An 18,152-nucleotide genomic window follows, 5' to 3' on the forward strand; every position below is an offset into this window, starting at 1 on the left:
TCTCTGCCTCCGTGTCTAAAAACCTGCCCCAGATTCTAAATTAGGAATTCAACTCAGTTGAATTCCTAATTTAGAATTTATATTTTTATCATGTTGGGGAATCTGAAGTGACCTCTGAATAGGAAAACCATTTTTAACTCACCTGAATCCATAAAACTATATAATTTTCTCAGTACAACTTTAAGGCACATCTAAAATAATTTGTGAAACTTTGTGAATATTTTGTATGATTTTGTCAAAATTTTAAGTAACATCTATATTTAATTTTTTGTTTATATGAAGAGATGACATCTCAATATAACTCAAAAACTACTTAATTTTCATATTCTATTTGGTGGACTCATGTGCATCGTATCCTACAGAAACTAATGACTACTGAGCTTCCCCATGATTGTTCCAGAGGGTACAGGCAAACCCCGCAACCAAAAATATATACAACAAACTCAGACTGAGTTTGTGAACAGCAGACATTCAAATAAGTGCGCTTAGCCTCTGTGTCTAAAAACCTGCCCCAGAGAAAATTGCCAAAAGTCACTTTGTAAGAGTTTATATATGTCAATTACAGCTGTCAAGAATCAAAAGCATAGAGGAGAAGCTTAAGGTTTATAGGCTATGTTGATTCCCAGCTTGAACAGTAAAATTTGTATTAAATGGTAGAGAGGTAGTTTGGACTGAGTTCCTGTTTACACATTATCCTCCAAGGACTTTTAAAGCTATCAGCTTTCTTACCTTTTTGTTTTCAATCTGTTCAAAGTGTAGTTTTGATATAAGGGGGAAGATTGATTGAACCACAGTTCATATTTATTTTAGCTAAGAGACCCGGGGGCAATCTGAAAATTTATACATCACCAAGTTTAAATTCAGACATTTATTCACAGTCAGTTTTGAATACCTACTATGTAGTATGCAGATATTTTCAATGGCCTAGTTAATTTGGTAAGCACTCCACTTATTTTCAATTAAAAAATACTCACCAACTCTTATTCTCCTAACTATGCATTCTTGGATTTGTGGGAGGCAGATAGGAACTATTTCCCACCCCACCCCCTTCACATTCTGTTTTTCTTAAGTTATCAGAGACAACCTTAACTTGACATTTTTCATGAGGTCTATTCTAAATGTGTTACCATTGTTGTCCCTGACTTTTTTTATTGGAATGAAAACATGTTTTAAAAACCTTAAAATTCTAACAACACCTAGCAAAGATTTCACCCAGCATTTTTGATCAAAAAATAGGAAGCTCTCTAGAGGCAAGTTTCTATATAAGGTAACCATTTCTAGAATAATAGTTTCTCGGCACACATTGCTTTGTTTTTATTTAGTTGTGAAGTTTACATTTGTTTTCTTCATTCTGTTTTCCACTATGTAATTGAATAAAATTTTTTTAAAAAAGTAGAAAAATAAAATAGAAAACATGATTTAACCAGTACTTCATTTTATGTTAAAGATGAACAATATAATATGCCCCATGCTGCAAATTTTGCCCACTGTAGTTTTGTTTAGAAGCAGGTCATATCAAACTTTATTTTTATTTCTAGATCTTCTAGAAGACAGCAAACTGATTTCTAAATCCCATGGTTTTATAACTGTTCTGAGTTCTTATGCAGTATTCCCACTGAGGAGAGAGTAAACAAGGTGCTGAGATTCCATAATAAATAGGAATTCAATTTATACACCAAGAATAAAAGATCAGTATCAACTAAGTGCTTGTTTAATTAAATGAAATGAATCCATTTTGATCCAACTTTTCTTTTTTTAGACAATCAGCCGAAAAAAAATGAAATCCTTTTTGATGTAAGTTTCTCTTGTTCACTTGATAGCTTGACAGGGGTACTTAAGCTTCAGATAAAAGTACCACTCTAGAGCAGTTCAAGATAAGTGGTTGATTATATGCTTTCTCTCCCAAATTCTCTATTGAAACTAAAATCACCCGAGTGTTTAAATATGCTTCTTTTAAGTAGAGATAGCACTTGCCTCACTTTCTTTAATCAGTTATATTCTTCAGTGAATATTTATGTCTGTTATTATGCAAGGAAATTCTCCAAGTTTCTCATATATATTTGTTCATCTTACCAAGCAAAAATATGAAGCTTTTTTCAATACAGCTATTTAAAGATATCTGCATGCTAAACATTTGTGGATGATAGAGATAGTGTTTGTCTCTAGGGCAAAAGCCAGGCATACTTCCTGTTTAGTGTAATTAATATAATGCCTTCCTTTGGGGCAAAATCATGTATGCCTATGGCACACATAAAGATTTATAAAGATTTGAGTTTCGTAAACACAAATTTTCTTTCCTACCATGCAGTTCATCATATTGCAGACATCTACCTGTTCCTGGGTGTTTCTGTTGTGGAAATTAGAACCAAGTGTAGTTGATATCAACAAACTAATTTCCTGCTACTTTTTCTCTGAATCATGAGTCTCTTCTTTCCTATGGGGTTTCTGCCTTATGCCAGTCTCTAAAAAACTGTGGCAGGCTAACATGTAGGTAAAGTAATATAAGTAAATAGGTTGTAAGTAGGGTCATATATCAAACCCTTCACATTTCTTGATATTACCCAGAAACCTAAGTAGATATCAAAGTAAAAGATGAATAAATATAACTGCCTTCAGAAAAACTTGACCTGTAAATTTTTACAGTTCACTTTATTCCGAAAGCAATTGTGGATGGGTCATGGCTTCACAGAAAGAGGTTTTTCTCTGCTGACCTTCAGAGGGATAACATGTAATAGGCAGGTGTGATCTATGATGCTTGTTTTTGTCCAGAAACTCCTCTATAGTCTCCTGTTAATATTTTTTATTCTACTGCTGCTTTATTTAGCAATAATGAAATTTAATTTTCCGTGATTCTGGGTCAGGTTATATGGGAATATTTTTACTAAAAATCATAGTTTATCACTACATCACTGTGTTATACTATATTTACCCTAGCGTTGCAAAATATTAACAATCATAAATAGTATTTGATAATGGCTTTCTATACCTTTAATGGGTTTGTTCTTTTTGTTACTATTTTTGACATAATTATTCAGAAAGAGAGTTGTAGCTTTTTGTTCATTTGAATTTACAAGGTTTAATTATTGATATGTTTGCTTAATAAAGATTTGAAATATTTTATTCTATATTTTTTATTTGTAGCTAATAAAATTGAATTTACCTAATTTTTTTTTAAAAGAATTCCCCTGTGAAAGATATGTGCTTAGTGATTTTTTTGAGTATTTAAGATGGGAAAAAGTTGATTATTTTACTTACGAAATCTGATTTATTATGTTGGCTCAGTGCTAGAGTCATTTGATATTACATTTTCCTTGAATATGTATATTTCACATAGACTTTTAATATATTTTGCATAAGGTTTAGCAAGGAAATTGTCTCTTAATATTTTCCACATCTGTGGACAATTTCCCTTAAAAATTTTTGTGTAGGCCCTCCCTGGTGGCGCAGCGGGTTAAAGCACAGCACTGAGAAGCTAAAAAACCACTTCCGCATGAGTTCGATTCCCGCCTGCCCCGGAGGTGACCACATGGCATGGCAGACCTCTCCTGACCCGCCCGCTGCTCCCCTCAGCAGTGTACTTCACCGATCTGCCTGTTCTGCTCCCCACTCTGTCTCTGGTGAAGCCTCTCGCCGCCCCTGAGCCTCTGGCCTGTACCCCAGTTCTGTATGCACAAATAAATAAATCTTTAAAAAAAAAAAAATTTTGTGTATATGCAATCATTCTCCAAATTTTTTTCTTTTCATAATTAAGGTGACTATTGATTTATCTGTAAAATATTTTTCAAATATGCATCCTTGTAACTTATAGATATATTACTTTCTATAATGCATTATTTTCTCTTTTAATATTAATTATTTTTCTTCTTTTTATATTTTTCTGACTGGTTGACTTGGATTACTAGTTACCCATTTTGACTTATATTTCACACTAATAGTTAATATAAGCATGAAAGCTGAATATTTTTCTCTCAGATCTAGAATGAATTCAACAGAGGAGTTATCACACTCAAAAATGTTGTCTAAAATATTTAATAAATAATATGAGTATTGGATAGGAAAATATATTTTTTTATCTATATCTCTGATATTGTCCCACAGACTCACTAAGTCAGAAATTCTTTGAGTTTTTGATTTATGCTATCTTGTTTCATAAAGGAAATGTACTTTTGAGATTTTTTGTTTTGTTTTGATAACCCATTAATTAATTTGATCTTAATTTTACTTGTTTCATGTAATTTTTATTTCTGATGAAGGTTCTTCCTATTTATTAATTTTTAACCCAGCTCCTTTCTTCCCTTTAAAATAATCTTTGTGTAGATGCTATGTTGGTTCCTTTTTTTATTATTTGCTAGTGAATAATATAATTTTCTCAAGGTAGTGCGCATTGTGTTTGATTTACTGGTAGTAGAGTGGGACAGAAGTCTACCCATAGTTAGCTGAGAATTTTCTTTGGTGCACATTGTGTAGAAATAGGGGTTAGGCCAGAGATTTAAGAGGATTCACCAGAGGCAGAGTGGGGAGCAGAACAGGCAAATCTACTGAAATACACTGCTGAGGCGAGCAGTGGGCGAGAAGAAGAGGTCTGCTATGCCATGTTGGGTCAACTCCCTAGTTGAGGTTCGAACTCAGGTCATAGTTGTGACAGTGCTGAGACTTAGCCCCTAGGTGGCAGGGAGACCCTATCTGATACTTTTTTTTTTATTATAGTGATTTTATATGTAACCCTATAGTTTTTGTTCTTCTCTTGCTAGTGGAGATTAAGATTATGTGTTCTTATTTAGTCATTCTCATTTCCTTCATTGCAACAGAGACTCTGTCCTGCAGATGTGGTTTGTTGATGACACTCTTTGCTCACCCTGGTGCAAAAATAAATTTGGAGATTCCAGTATACCATATATTATAATTTTCATTCTCTTTTCCAGTACTCTCCTCTTTAGTCAAGGCTGACACTGCTTTAGCCATGTAATAAGGCACAAGTAACATGACATCCAGGCAGAAGTCTTAAAAAGCCTAACAGTTTCTTACCTTCTAGTTCTGGGAATGTGACTGCTTGTCCGAAAACTTTCTAACCTGAAGCTACCATTCTATGAAGAGGTCCACACAACAACATGAAGAGCTTCCCTGGGCTTAAGGCGTTGGCAGCATCCGCTTTCAGCCACATGCATAAGGACATTTTGTTCTTACAGATATCTCAACATTCAATTTACATAAGTATAAGCTAAACCAGTCTATACACGTAATCATAAATACTACCATTTGTATTTCCATTAAACGTTTCTAAAGAACATTTATTGTTATTTCCCATTGAATTTTAAAATTAAAAACAACAACAACAAAAAAGTACAGCCGTAAAACTGTTGCTTATTTGAGACACTAGTGTGGCTGTGGCTTGCTATATTTTAGTAAGGAATGGAAGCAACCAATTAGTTGAAAGATGCTTCTACCGTCATTTCTATTCCTGCTTTTGGAAGAAATAAATATAGTTTTAGACCTCAGTTCTGACAACTGTAATTTTTTATTCTATTAACTGCAAATGTTAGCTCCTTCCTTATTTATTTCTCTCTCTCTCTCTCTCTCTTTTTTTTTTTTTTTTGGATGGTTTTACTTCCTGAATAGCTTCTTTCTCTATTGTATCTATGCTGATTTTAGCAGCACTTTAGAATCAACTAACAATAGGTTGACTTTATGATACCTTCAATAAAATGACATGAAAGTCTACCAGTAGATAAAGATTAAGTAAGCATCATAGATTTCATTTGCTTTTCTTCTTTGCTCACTTGTTACTTAGTTTTGTTTTGTTTTGTTTTGAACCTGACAACACTTCGCTGTCAAACCAAAACCAACTGGATTTTTTTTTTTTTTTTTTTTGGTAAATGATGGTAATCTAAAATTTTGGGCTTTTGTCCCATGAAGTATTGTACATAATTCTGAATCAGTGGCAGTTTTATCTCCATGATATAAATTTCTTCTCTACTCTCCCAATAATTATATTTCATGTATCCTCCTAAGGATAGAGGAGAGTCATGATCAAATTTAAATTTAGGTAAGGAATCATTCTTGTGTTTTGTTTATTTTTTCCTTCATAGTTGCCTGTTTAAGTTATGATCAAATCTGATAAGAAATCTTTTACTTACTTCTGCCTTAATAAAAATGAAATCTGAAATTCTTAAGAGCAAATACTAAAGATCCTTTCATAAGAACTTCTAATGAAGCCATACATAACATATTAACTATCTTTAGGCAAAAATGTAATAAGGCAGACAGATGAAGGGAGCAAACGAGGTTCCAATATTATAAGGCAAAATTAGGGGGGAAATGTTAAGACACCACTTATCTCTACAATTATCAAAATATAGAATAAAATACTTATTAAAATTGAAAATCTCCCAATATTATTACAAGTGAGTAATACATCATAACAGATGTATTAATCTGACACATGTACCCTTTAGAAAACTGCTTCATTATTTTGACGTGTCTTCATTTTATGAACTATAATGAGTAGGATAACCTTGATTAAACAGCATCATAAATTTTTTCTTAACCCTAAATATTTAGTGAAGAGTTTTGACAAACTTCAGGTATAAAAAGGTAAGCTATTTCATTAATATAATGATCACACAAACTCTACTGGGTGGCAGGTCAGTAACAGCATTTGCAGCTACGGTAGCAGAGAAGTAGAGAATAAGGTGGAAGAAACCATGTGTTTAGTAAATTAATGTTCTTTGTCCCTGACACTGAACCTTATATATAATCTAGATGTAACATATTTATAAAATTGATCAGAGAATAATATACAAATATTCACAATCTATAATTTTTTGACACAGAGCCCTCGAGGCATACATAAATAAAGATACCCAGAAAGAGTCAAAGATAATATAAAAGGTGAATATCAAATCCCCAATTGTTTTATACTAAAATGTCTGATTCTATCATGTTATTTTAGTTCAAATTTATAAGCTGTGTAATTTAATGAAATGTATGATCAGATGTTTTATAAGTGGGAAAGTATAATACAGATCAACTGCACATCATTCTAATTACATAGGCTGTTCCTTATGTAGCAAATCTCAGTGTACCCCAATTATATCTTATTCCATGCCTGACTGAGCACAGACCTTATAGAATTTACCAAAGCAATCGTTGACCTGTTTAGTGCCATTCAGCACTAAAAGACATGTTTTCCTGTCTAAAACCATAAAAAAAAGAAAAGACAACTCTGAAAGCGTTGAATAATATAATATTGCTGAGTTCCATCTTCAATCCTGAGAGGAATATACACTTCCAACCTTAGAGGAATATACCATAATAGAGAGTAATTATGTAGGTATGGATGATTTATTTTAAAATCTAAGAAGGGTACATAAAGTAATACTATTTAATGTAATAGATTGAAATTAAATGTATTAAGAACACTGAAGGAAAAAATCAAAAGAGTGGTCTTTTCACCAAGTATGACAGCATGCATCCTGCAGGAAAGACTATCCAAAGTTACATATGGAAAAGGGTATTTTTCTGTCTCTTCACATCCTATTTTTCCGTCTTCACATTCTTAGAAAGTGTTTTTTTAAAACAAATCAAATTAAATTATCATTATAAAATCAAAGATGTATCCAAATTCCCTGGATGATAAGAGAAGTAATGGAAGTGATGGGAATAGTACAAAGTATATACACTCAGTAGTCAATCCATTTGAGTTTGGACTATTTAAGGACAAACATACTTTTAATTTTATTAGTGTAAATAAGGCAGATTTCTTCATTTCCCCAGTGACATTTATGCTTGATAAAAAAGGAGTCTTTTTAAACAAATCCCAAAACCTTTTATCTTACCACAGCTGTGAGGTGACTAGGGAACCAGAAATGCAGACATTTGTTTGTATACACTGGCATAATTGTGTGCTGGCTTTATTTGTATGCATTCCTGTAATAGTACAGTCCTAATGTATTTTATTTGATAAATTTTTATGCATATCTTACAGCACATTTTTCGACCACATGTTGGAACATTTGTGCACAAAAAAAATTCCCATCTTTATGTTTGAAATTTATGGGAACACAATTAAAATGAGAGGGGTCCAAAGGTATCAAGATAATTACATTTTTCTAATCTTACTAAACAAGATAAATTACCTGCAGGCCCTCTTATAAAAGATGAAATCTTCATAATAAGTGAATTAATCAAGCAGCAGCTTGCTACTGCACTTGCATTTATAACAGAAATGATTCAAAGACTTATTTTATGGGGAAATTAATGGAAACAGGCTTTTCATTCTTCTGCACCAATTGAAAACCTCAGCAACCAGCTGCCCACTTGTCAAGAAAACAGAAAGAAGCTGGAAACAAAGATAAATAAAAACACCTTTTTCCTGGCACTTTTGAAGAGAAAAAGGAGCTCTCATTTACAGCAGCCATCTGTTTGTTATTTAATATGGGTGAATTACATGCTGTAATGAGTTTGTTTCTGCATCACTCAGTGCAATGGAACACAAGTTCACTCTCATAATGTGCAGCAGTTTTTAAAAGCTAATCATTTAATTGGACACAATCGTCAATGACAAATGGAGATGTAAAAACTCAGCCAGCTGTAGAGTGAATATGTAATCATTGTGAAATCATATTATTTTACACGCTTGAAGACTTCTTAATAGTATCTGATGTTGGTCATCGCTGCAGACTGAAGAATTGAAGAAACATGGTGAAAAACAGCCTTTCAAAATGACTTTATGTAATTGGCCCATATTAATGCTGATGGTGGAACCACCGTTTAACTTAGGTATGTAAAGTCTCTCTAAAGTGTCTATTGCTATTCTAATTTCAGCTTTGATTTTTTTTTTAATACCAAATATTCCATGGTTTAGTAGGCAAGGGTTATTGTTTAGGAGCAGCTTGAATATGTTTTTTTAATCTGCTCTTCCACAGGCATCCACTGATTTGTTGCTTTTGCACGTGACATCACATACAGATAAACATGGAGACTTGGGAGATTACAAGTCAACAGATTTTTTTATAATCACACATACACAAAAGCTCTAGTTCAGGAAACCAAACCTGAGTGCCTACACCTGCAAGCATTACAGTCAGGATTTACACAATGCTGCCACAGTCTTGAACAGAAGAATAAAAATCTCCATTACAAAGAATTTCCCCTTTGGATGCTACACAAAGACACTATGCTTATTAGCAAATGTTCACAATGAGAATCATCTTCCAATTTCAGACATCACAAAGATTAAAAACAAAAATGAAGTTATTGAATAGATTGTTTTTGTACTTATACAATTTTCAGATGTATTAGAAGTTGTGCTATTGGGGACACTACTATACATTTTCATGTTTATTGCACTTAACGAATGTTAAATTTAATAAAAAGTTCTCAGGACTAAAAACATATACTGATATCAGTATATAGTTTGTTGGTATTAAAAATCTATTGGACCATCTTTATGTTCCATTTAATCTTTTTTTTTATAATTTTTTTTTTTAAAGATTTATTTATTTATTCATACAGAACTGGGGCACAGGCCAGAGGCTCAGGGGCGGTGAGAGGCTTCACCAGAGACAGAGTGGGGAGCAGAACAGGCAGATCGACGAAGTACACTGCTGAGGGGAGCAGCGGGCGGGTCAGGAGAGGTCTGGCTCGCCATGTGGTCTCCTCCAGGGCAGGCGGCAGGCGGGAATCGAACTCATGCGGAAGCGGCTTCAGATTCTCAGTGCTGTGCTTTAACCCGCTGCGCCACCAGGGAGGGCCCCATTTAATCTTTTAAAACATATTTCAGAAGGAGAAAGACCACCCCAAACTCCCTGCTATCCTATATCTTTTGCAAAAATACTTAGATTGTCACTGTTTAATTCCAATGAAGTGAAAGAATGCAAGTCTTACATAACAACTCCAATTACAAAAAAAAATACTATTCATTTTTAATGTAATAGTATTTATTCTAGATATGCTTATGTTTTTTTAATATTAAAAATCAAGCTTTATTTTTTTGTGCATGCAAGTCCTTTACAAATGCAGTGATGTTTTTTAGTTTCTACTTATGATCCTTAGTAGCCTTTTAATATGGAAACTTTGTAATAATGTTTAAACAAACTTTGTACTTTGTTAAAGAGAGAACAAGGTTTAACTCTTTTGAAGCATAAACATGAAAATGATGTTTCACTGCTTTCTTTAAGTGTCATATTACTCTGACATACAGAAATTCTTGACATTGGAAATGAAATGCAAAACTTTCCAAACAAGAAGGAAAATAGATGTTTAAAGACAGAGAAGAAAAGCAATTTGAACATACTAAAAATAATACCAAGGAAATATGATAAGGACACATGCATTGTAAATTAACAAAAAGCTCAAATATTCAGCATAAGGAAACTAGCTGCCACATTCTTATAATGGTATACAGATAAGAAAAGCTGAATAAATCAAGATATGAACTATTGTAGTTCTGGAAAAAAAGAAAGCCAAAAATTAGATGTAAACATAAATACACAAGTATTGGATAGCTATTCTTGGTAGAATTTCATCTAATCAAAATATTTAAGTCCTACTCATCTGGACTAACCTAATTTGATAAGAACTGATGAGTCACCACTGAAAGATTCCCTGGAGTAGAGAACCCTGGACCAAAATGTTGGTGTATGCTGGTATCTTGAAATGCAAATTACTCATAAGAGTCAATGCTTCAAGAGAAATAATAGTTTATGAAGGAGAAATGCCAGTTGATTGGCATTTGCATGGAAAGTGAGTTTAGAAAGTGAGTTTAGAAACCTCATGGTAATTTTGCCTACCCTAAATTCTAAAGGACTGTGTCTATATCATTTATATGAATTATTGATAAGCATATATCATTCTGTCCATCTCACATGGTAAATGTTCTAAAAATAAGTAGGTGATCATTGAAACTTCTTGGAGGATAAAATTAAATATAACTAACAATCTTTAAAGCACATTTTCCTATCGATGTTAACAATTAGGGTACAATTGGTCATTTCAAATGTCGTCTTTTTCAAAACCTTGGATCTTTACAGTTAGGTTATTCTTTCTCTCTTGCTCCATAATGTCTCATAAATTCACATTTACCCACCCAGAGAAAATATTGTTCTTTATAAAAGTGTTTGAGTTCAAGGATTTGTCTGAATCATATTTGAATTTTTACTGTTTTACCCAGGGCCTAGCACCTAACAGTGACTAAGTAATTGTTCATTGAACTGAATTACCTAAAGGTAGATTTTGGTTATTATCTTTTCATTTCTGCTTTATAGAATAGAACCTAGCATATATCCAATGTTCATAATCTTTGCTGATTAGATGTTCAATGGCAGGTTGAATGAATGATAAGTTATATTTGAATATTATTAAAGTGTGTGTGTGTGTGTGCATGAAAAACAGGAGTATATTACTGGGGGGCTGAGAGGATTCACCAGAGAAAGAGTGGGGAGCAGAACAGGTGGAATTACTGAAATACACTGCTGAGAGGAGCAGGGGTGAAATAGGAGAGGCTTCTGGTCCTGTATTTGGGTAGCTCCCTGGCCAGAGATTAAATTCAGACTGTAGTGGTGACAGCACTGAGACTTAAGCCACCAGGGGCCACCAGGGTGGCCCCTGAGAAAACAGCATATATATATATATATATATGTATGTATGTATGTATATATATATATATGTATGTATGTGTATAATATCTTATATATATATATATATATATTTACTATCTTCTTTTAAATGTTTGATCTAGAATTTGAAATCCTTTTAGTTAAAGAAATTTAAACATACAGAAACAGGGGGTTGCCAAAGTTTCTATTTAAAATAGTCAGTGTAAATTAAAAAATATAAATCACAGGTACCTCTCTAGATGAATCACAAGGACATACATATATTAATTCTTTACAAATAATCAATGTTCTCAAAGTTACAAATATATAGGTTAAAGTTATGTGAATATTATAAAATAATCATAATATGAGCCATTAAATATAGCATTGTAGCTAGCTGGTTAAATTTCTTTCATATTGAATATGAAATTGTGATTACAAATTATAATAATATTGGAGGATACTGTTTATTTTGAATTGTTTTAAATTACCCGTAAGGAAGTATGTGTGCTATGGTAATATACATCTGAAGGGGGTGATTCTATACCTGTAAACTATGTACAGAGTATACACACAGGTTACCTAATAAAAATAAAATAATAATTATATTCGAAGCAGTAATCGAAGGACGCTCTCTAGGAGGAAGTCTTTCAGATTTGCTTTCTCCTTTCTAAAATTACCAAAGGGGAAATGGCAGATGGAGAGCAAAGTGGGGGAGTGGGCTCAGTGGACTGTGGTAGAGGACCACATTGCCTTGGTGGCAGGTGTGGTACTATGACATACATCTGGATAGGTGTGGTTCTATCCCTCTAAGTCACATACAGTGTTGTAAACCAATGTTCGCCAATCAAATTTAAAGAAATAATAAAGTAGTTAACTAAATTTACCTTCTCAAGATAGCCTATGAACACTGACATGCTTAAGAATGAGTACTTGTTGTTATCACTATTAAGCTGAAAAACAAAAAACACAACACAGCGGGCCCTCCCTGGTGGCACAGCAGATAAAAGCATAGCACTAAGAATGTAAAGCCACTTCAGCATGAGTTGGATCCCTGCCCCCGAGGTGACCCACATGAGCAGCAGACCTCTCCTCTCCCACCCGCTATTCCCCTCAGCAGTGTTTTTGGTCAGCCGGTCTGTTCTGCTCCCCATTCTGTCACTGGTGAATCTTTTCACCGCCCTTGCACCTCTGGCCTGTACCCTAGTTCTATGTGCATAAATACATAAATCTTGGAAAAAAATGATCACAGCTATTACAAGGATCTCTTAAAGCATCAAGGTAATTTTAGGGGTTAAAGAATACATGATTAAACGACTGTTTTGTTTGTATTTACTCCTCAGCCCTCTTAAGGAACAAAGGGTAATATCTGTGTAAAAGTCCTGCTTCAACTTATTTATGTATCTGATTCCACATATAAGTCAAGAATGTACAATATTATTACTGAATCTTTTCCTTGAAAAAAAAATAGAAAAAGAAAGCATTTCCTCATTGTTTGATGGAAAATGTTCAGCTTGCTTTATTCAATCTATATTTTGTACAGCTATAACTAGCACAAATAATATTTCCAGTTGATGTACAGTTTCCTTTCACCTGCTCAATTCATTGCATTATAAATGAAGTTCCAACAATTGCATGCCATTTAGCAGTCTCTTATTGTTTCACATTTATAAAGAAATTTACATCTGTCAATCAGTAGACTGGAGAGCTATGGAAAGTAAGGTAATTGACCATAGTTCCCACCTAAATTCAAGCAACCCCAGGGTAATAAGGATATTGTTCAGAAGGTAAATTATTTCCTTTAACCGAGGAATTATAAAAGCATTTATCATAATGTCCAGATATTTTCCTTACTGATATTGTAACTCATCCATTTAACTGTCATGAAAAGCCCTGCATCTATGCTCCAAATTAAGAGAATAGGAAATAACTGGGTAGCTATATATGAGGTAAAACAAAAGAGAAAGCAAAGGTTAGGCATAGGATATATGCCTCAGACAACAAAAGTTGAACAATTCAGAACTACATTGTTCAAGTGACCTAGTGCTTGTTTTGCAATTTTTTTTAACTTTTTTTTTTTTTTTTTAAGATTTAGTTATTCATACAGAACTGGGGTACAGACCAGAGATGCGGAGGGTGAGCGGATTCACCAGGGACAGAGTGGGGAGCAGAACAGGCAGATCTACGAAGTACACTGCTGAGGGGAGCAGCCGGCTTGTCAGGAGAGGTCTGCCACACCATGTGGTCACCTCCGAGGCAGGCGGGAATCGAACTCATGAAAAAGTGGCTTAAGCTTCTTAGTGCAGTGCTTTAACCCGCTGCACCACCAGGGAGGGCCGGGTTTTGCAAATTTTATGTAAGTTTCCCTTTTTATAATCTCTCTAGGCCTTTCTAGCTTATTATATCTTTAAGAGTCAGCACTATCACTGTGGGTTTTATGAATTTTATTCCAAAGTTATATGGTGAATACAAAAAAATCAACAAGAAATAAAATACAAGCTTCTCTATTCTGTTTGATAGTTTGATTTTCCTGTTTTATTCCCAATGAATCATTTATTATTTTTTCAAATTATCCCTTGGAAAATGACTCCTATTAAAAAACAGTGTTTCCAGTTGCCATAAATGACAGATTAAAATTTCCCAAAAGTAGGAATTATAAACAAGAAATGTTGGTCATAGAGAGATGATTATAAATAAAATAAGTTAAAATTTCTGCAAGTAAAAAAAAAATCATATGATTGTCCGATCCATCTTTCCCATTCAAAATATATGCCCTTGGGCAAGTAATTTTACATATATAAAATAGTGGTAATATTACAGTTCAGGGCATTATTGTGAAGGACAAAATATATGATACAAAAATTTAAGCACTTCAATAAACGGTAGTATGTAGAATAGGCTAAAAGCATAAGCTCAAACTTGAAACCACATCTTGGAGATGTTTTATTCTCCAGGACATTCTGAGTATCAAACACACCAGCATTTTTTATAGTACATCACATATGCTAAATTTTCAATCTAGCTCTATATCGATAATTTAAGATAAAGGTAATCAGACTTTTTTCCCCTGTTTTTATTTTAAAAGGTATATTTTTTTGTGAGTTACATTAGTTTGTCTTCACTTTACCATTTTCTTCTAAGATTTATCTCTCAAAATCTAGTCGATTAATTTACAAGATGGTAAACTTACAGACAGAAATGCAATTTTGTTGCACTAATTTCCCCAAGAATGCCAGGATATTTTCTGGAACATTATAAGTATCCAAACTTTGATTTTGAAATGAAGGTATGAAGAGACCCAATTTTATGATGCAACTAGTTATAATTTGTTCTTCTGGTCAGTTATTAATAAATAACTTCTAGTTGAGTATCTTCTAAGTACTCTGCATTAGAAGACAGCATCACTTAGATGGAAGACTTAGTTTCTTCCCTTACAAAATAAGGCAGAACCATGTAACACACACACCATGGGGAAATTTAATACTATGAGTCTTTGGGAGATATTGAAAGAATTACCTAGATGAAGTGGGTGGGAATTGGTTGTGGAAATGAGTCTGAGGAACAGAGAAACTGTTTCTCTCTGTTTCTCTCTGATATATATATATATATATATATATATATATATATATATCTTACTCATTTTCTTAGTCGCTCTAAGAAAATGCCACAGACAGGATAATTGATAAATTATACACATTAATTTCTCACAGTTTTGGAGGTCAGAAAGTACGCAGTTGTGGTAACAGATTTACTGTCTGGTGAAGGCCTGCTTCCTCACAATCATGATACCTGTGTGTGCATGGTGGAAGGGACAAGGTCTGGCCAGGGCCTCTTATATAAGGATTCTTATCCTGTTCATGTGAATCTGCTCTCATTTATGTGTCTTGCACATAGAGGAGAAAATACCTTGCAGCCTCAATAATAAAAAAAAAAAATTGTTGTAGAAGTTCAGTAAAGAAACAAATATGTAACACCAAGGAAGTACATAGAGACATCATCCTGTTTATTATTAAAATAAACAGCACTTCAACTACCAGCTTTTTCAGTGGTTTGTTAACAAAATAAAGCTGCCATTGAAAAAGAGACCATATTTCAAATGGATTGGGCTACCTAAAGATTTTCTTACATTCTATGTGATCAAAATTCTCATTCCTTTTATGTGTGATTTATCATGTGTCAATATCCTATATTACTATAGCACAGACTTTGGCATTGCAGAGAAAAAATCACAAAAGGATGAGTCCCATAACTTGCAAATAGGCAGTGTAGATATTGTTATGAGATCTTACTTTATTTAACCGCTGTTTTTATTAAATACCAGAATTTCAATTAGATCAACTTCTTCATTATCTGTAGCTGTACATAAACATTTCTCAGAACAGTGGCGGGATGACTACAAATGATAAGATTAGGCTGAGTCACACCCTCAGAACTACAATGCAGTTTTGCTATTTGATTAAGAATTGTAATGACCTCTCTTATTTTCGCCTTTCCATTTCTAAATGTTTGTGATAGTATCTTGATTCTAGTAAAACTAATGAAACATGGCACAAATAACGCTGTGCTGGATTATTTGACTGAGAGTTATGAAATATTAATTGATAGCCAAAGCACACACATAGGCTGAAAATAGTAGATTAAGGCTTACTGTAGATCTTCAACATATATCAGTTTAGTGTCTTCTTGGAACTACCAGTCTGTATGAATTTATAGTTCATCATTCAAATCAGGACACTAGTGAAGTAAAGGAGGTGCAATTAATAATTATGCCATGGAGATAGGTTTAAACTGTCATTGCCCCAGGCAAACTGGAGTATATGTTCACCCAATGGCATTTGTTTCTATATTAGATACCTCACTGAATATTTAAATACAGTCATAAATAAGAGAATTTTGGGGAAGAGAAATAGGTCTGTGGCATATTAAAAATCATTGAGACATATAAACTATCCAATCATCACCATAAATAATCATGAATGCTTGTTGTTTGACAAATTTCTCTTTAGAGGCTTGTTAATCTGAACCTTGATAAAAGTTGACTTCTACCTTAGAGAAACCTCTGTTCAATGTCAAAGTTTTCCAAAGACTTCTTTGAAAACTTGCCCAGCCATTGTGCTTTGAACTGAAGCTCATGACACTGCCTTTCTTGCTAAAATAAATCCTAAGGGAACAAACATGCACTCTCCCAACTGAGAGCACTTTCTTTTACATTAGTCATAAGTTCATCCTGGTTACACTAGAGTTCTTGCTTAACTACCAATCAAAGAAACTTAAAAGGAACCCAAAGTCAATCCTTATGATTGACTGGTCTCCCATCGGTGCACCAGCCCCTGGAATCTGTCATAGTCACAAGTCATCTTGTGGCACAATTCCACCTGCTAAGCCCATGATCCCTTCTTACATGATCGTTACACAGCTTACTTTTGTTCTCCTAAGAAGGAGTCTCTTCTGCAAATGTATACTTTATTTTCTGTGGGCATGGATGTGGATATTGAACTTTAGTTTTCCTGTTATCCTTGTTTATCATCCTTCCTTGAACGTGGAAACACTCATCTCCCAAAGTGTCTCAGCAGAAAGTTGAAGTTCATAATTAGTCTAGTAGTATAGTACATTTCTATTAAATTATTTAACTGGATTTCTATCGGGTTATTAAAAAAAAAGACTACTCATTTATAAAGGAGGGGGAGACGTTGTTTTGATTTTTCAATCATCAAATGAACTAATTTAGGACTATGTTTTCAAAGCTGTTACAACATTCTGAAAGAGTCTATACTCAATTCACTAAGACAATTTATCATACTCAGTTTTAAAACCTAAAATATATACGAATTGAGTACTTTTTCAGACTAGTTCATTGAAGTTTCATTTTTAAATATTTATTTATGAATATAGAACTGGGGTACAGGCCAGAGGCATATGGACAGTGAGAGGATTCACCAGAGACAGAGTGGGGAGCAGAACAGAGATAAAGTACACTGCTGAGGGGAGCAGTGAGTGAGACTGGAGAGGTCTGCCACGTCATCTGGGTTAGCTTTCTGGCCAGAGATCAAATTCATGCTGAAGCTGCTACTGCTAGCTTCACAGTGCTATGCTTTAATCCAAACGATTACATCACCAGGGAGGACCCTTTTTTTGTTTTAACTGAAATAGCATTGATTAAGAACATTGCATTTGAGTTAGACGCATAGTATATGTATTACTAGGATATGTTAGACTCATTTTCAGACATGTATTACTGCACCCACCAATGCACCCATAAATCTCCACCATAGTCCATTGGGCCACCTGTTTCCTCCCTCCCCCACCTTTCTACACCCCCTCTTGTAGCCTCAATTTTGCATTCAGAGTTTTAAGCTTTCTTTTTGGTTTGGTTTTGTCTGACCCTCTAACTTCCACTTAAGATGTAAACCAGTCTTTTTTTTTTTTTTTTTTTTTTCTGGCATATTCCCCTCCAGTTCCATCTATCTTCTTGCAAATGGTAAAAGTTCCTTTTTTGTAATAGCTGAGTAGCATCCCATTGTGTATAGTGTATATGTACTATATCTTTTCAATCCATGC

The sequence above is a fragment of the Condylura cristata genome, unplaced genomic scaffold (genome assembly GCF_000260355.1).
Source record: "Condylura cristata isolate star-nosed mole 26May11 unplaced genomic scaffold, ConCri1.0 scaffold00010, whole genome shotgun sequence".
Lineage (NCBI taxonomy): Eukaryota > Metazoa > Chordata > Mammalia > Eulipotyphla > Talpidae > Condylura > Condylura cristata.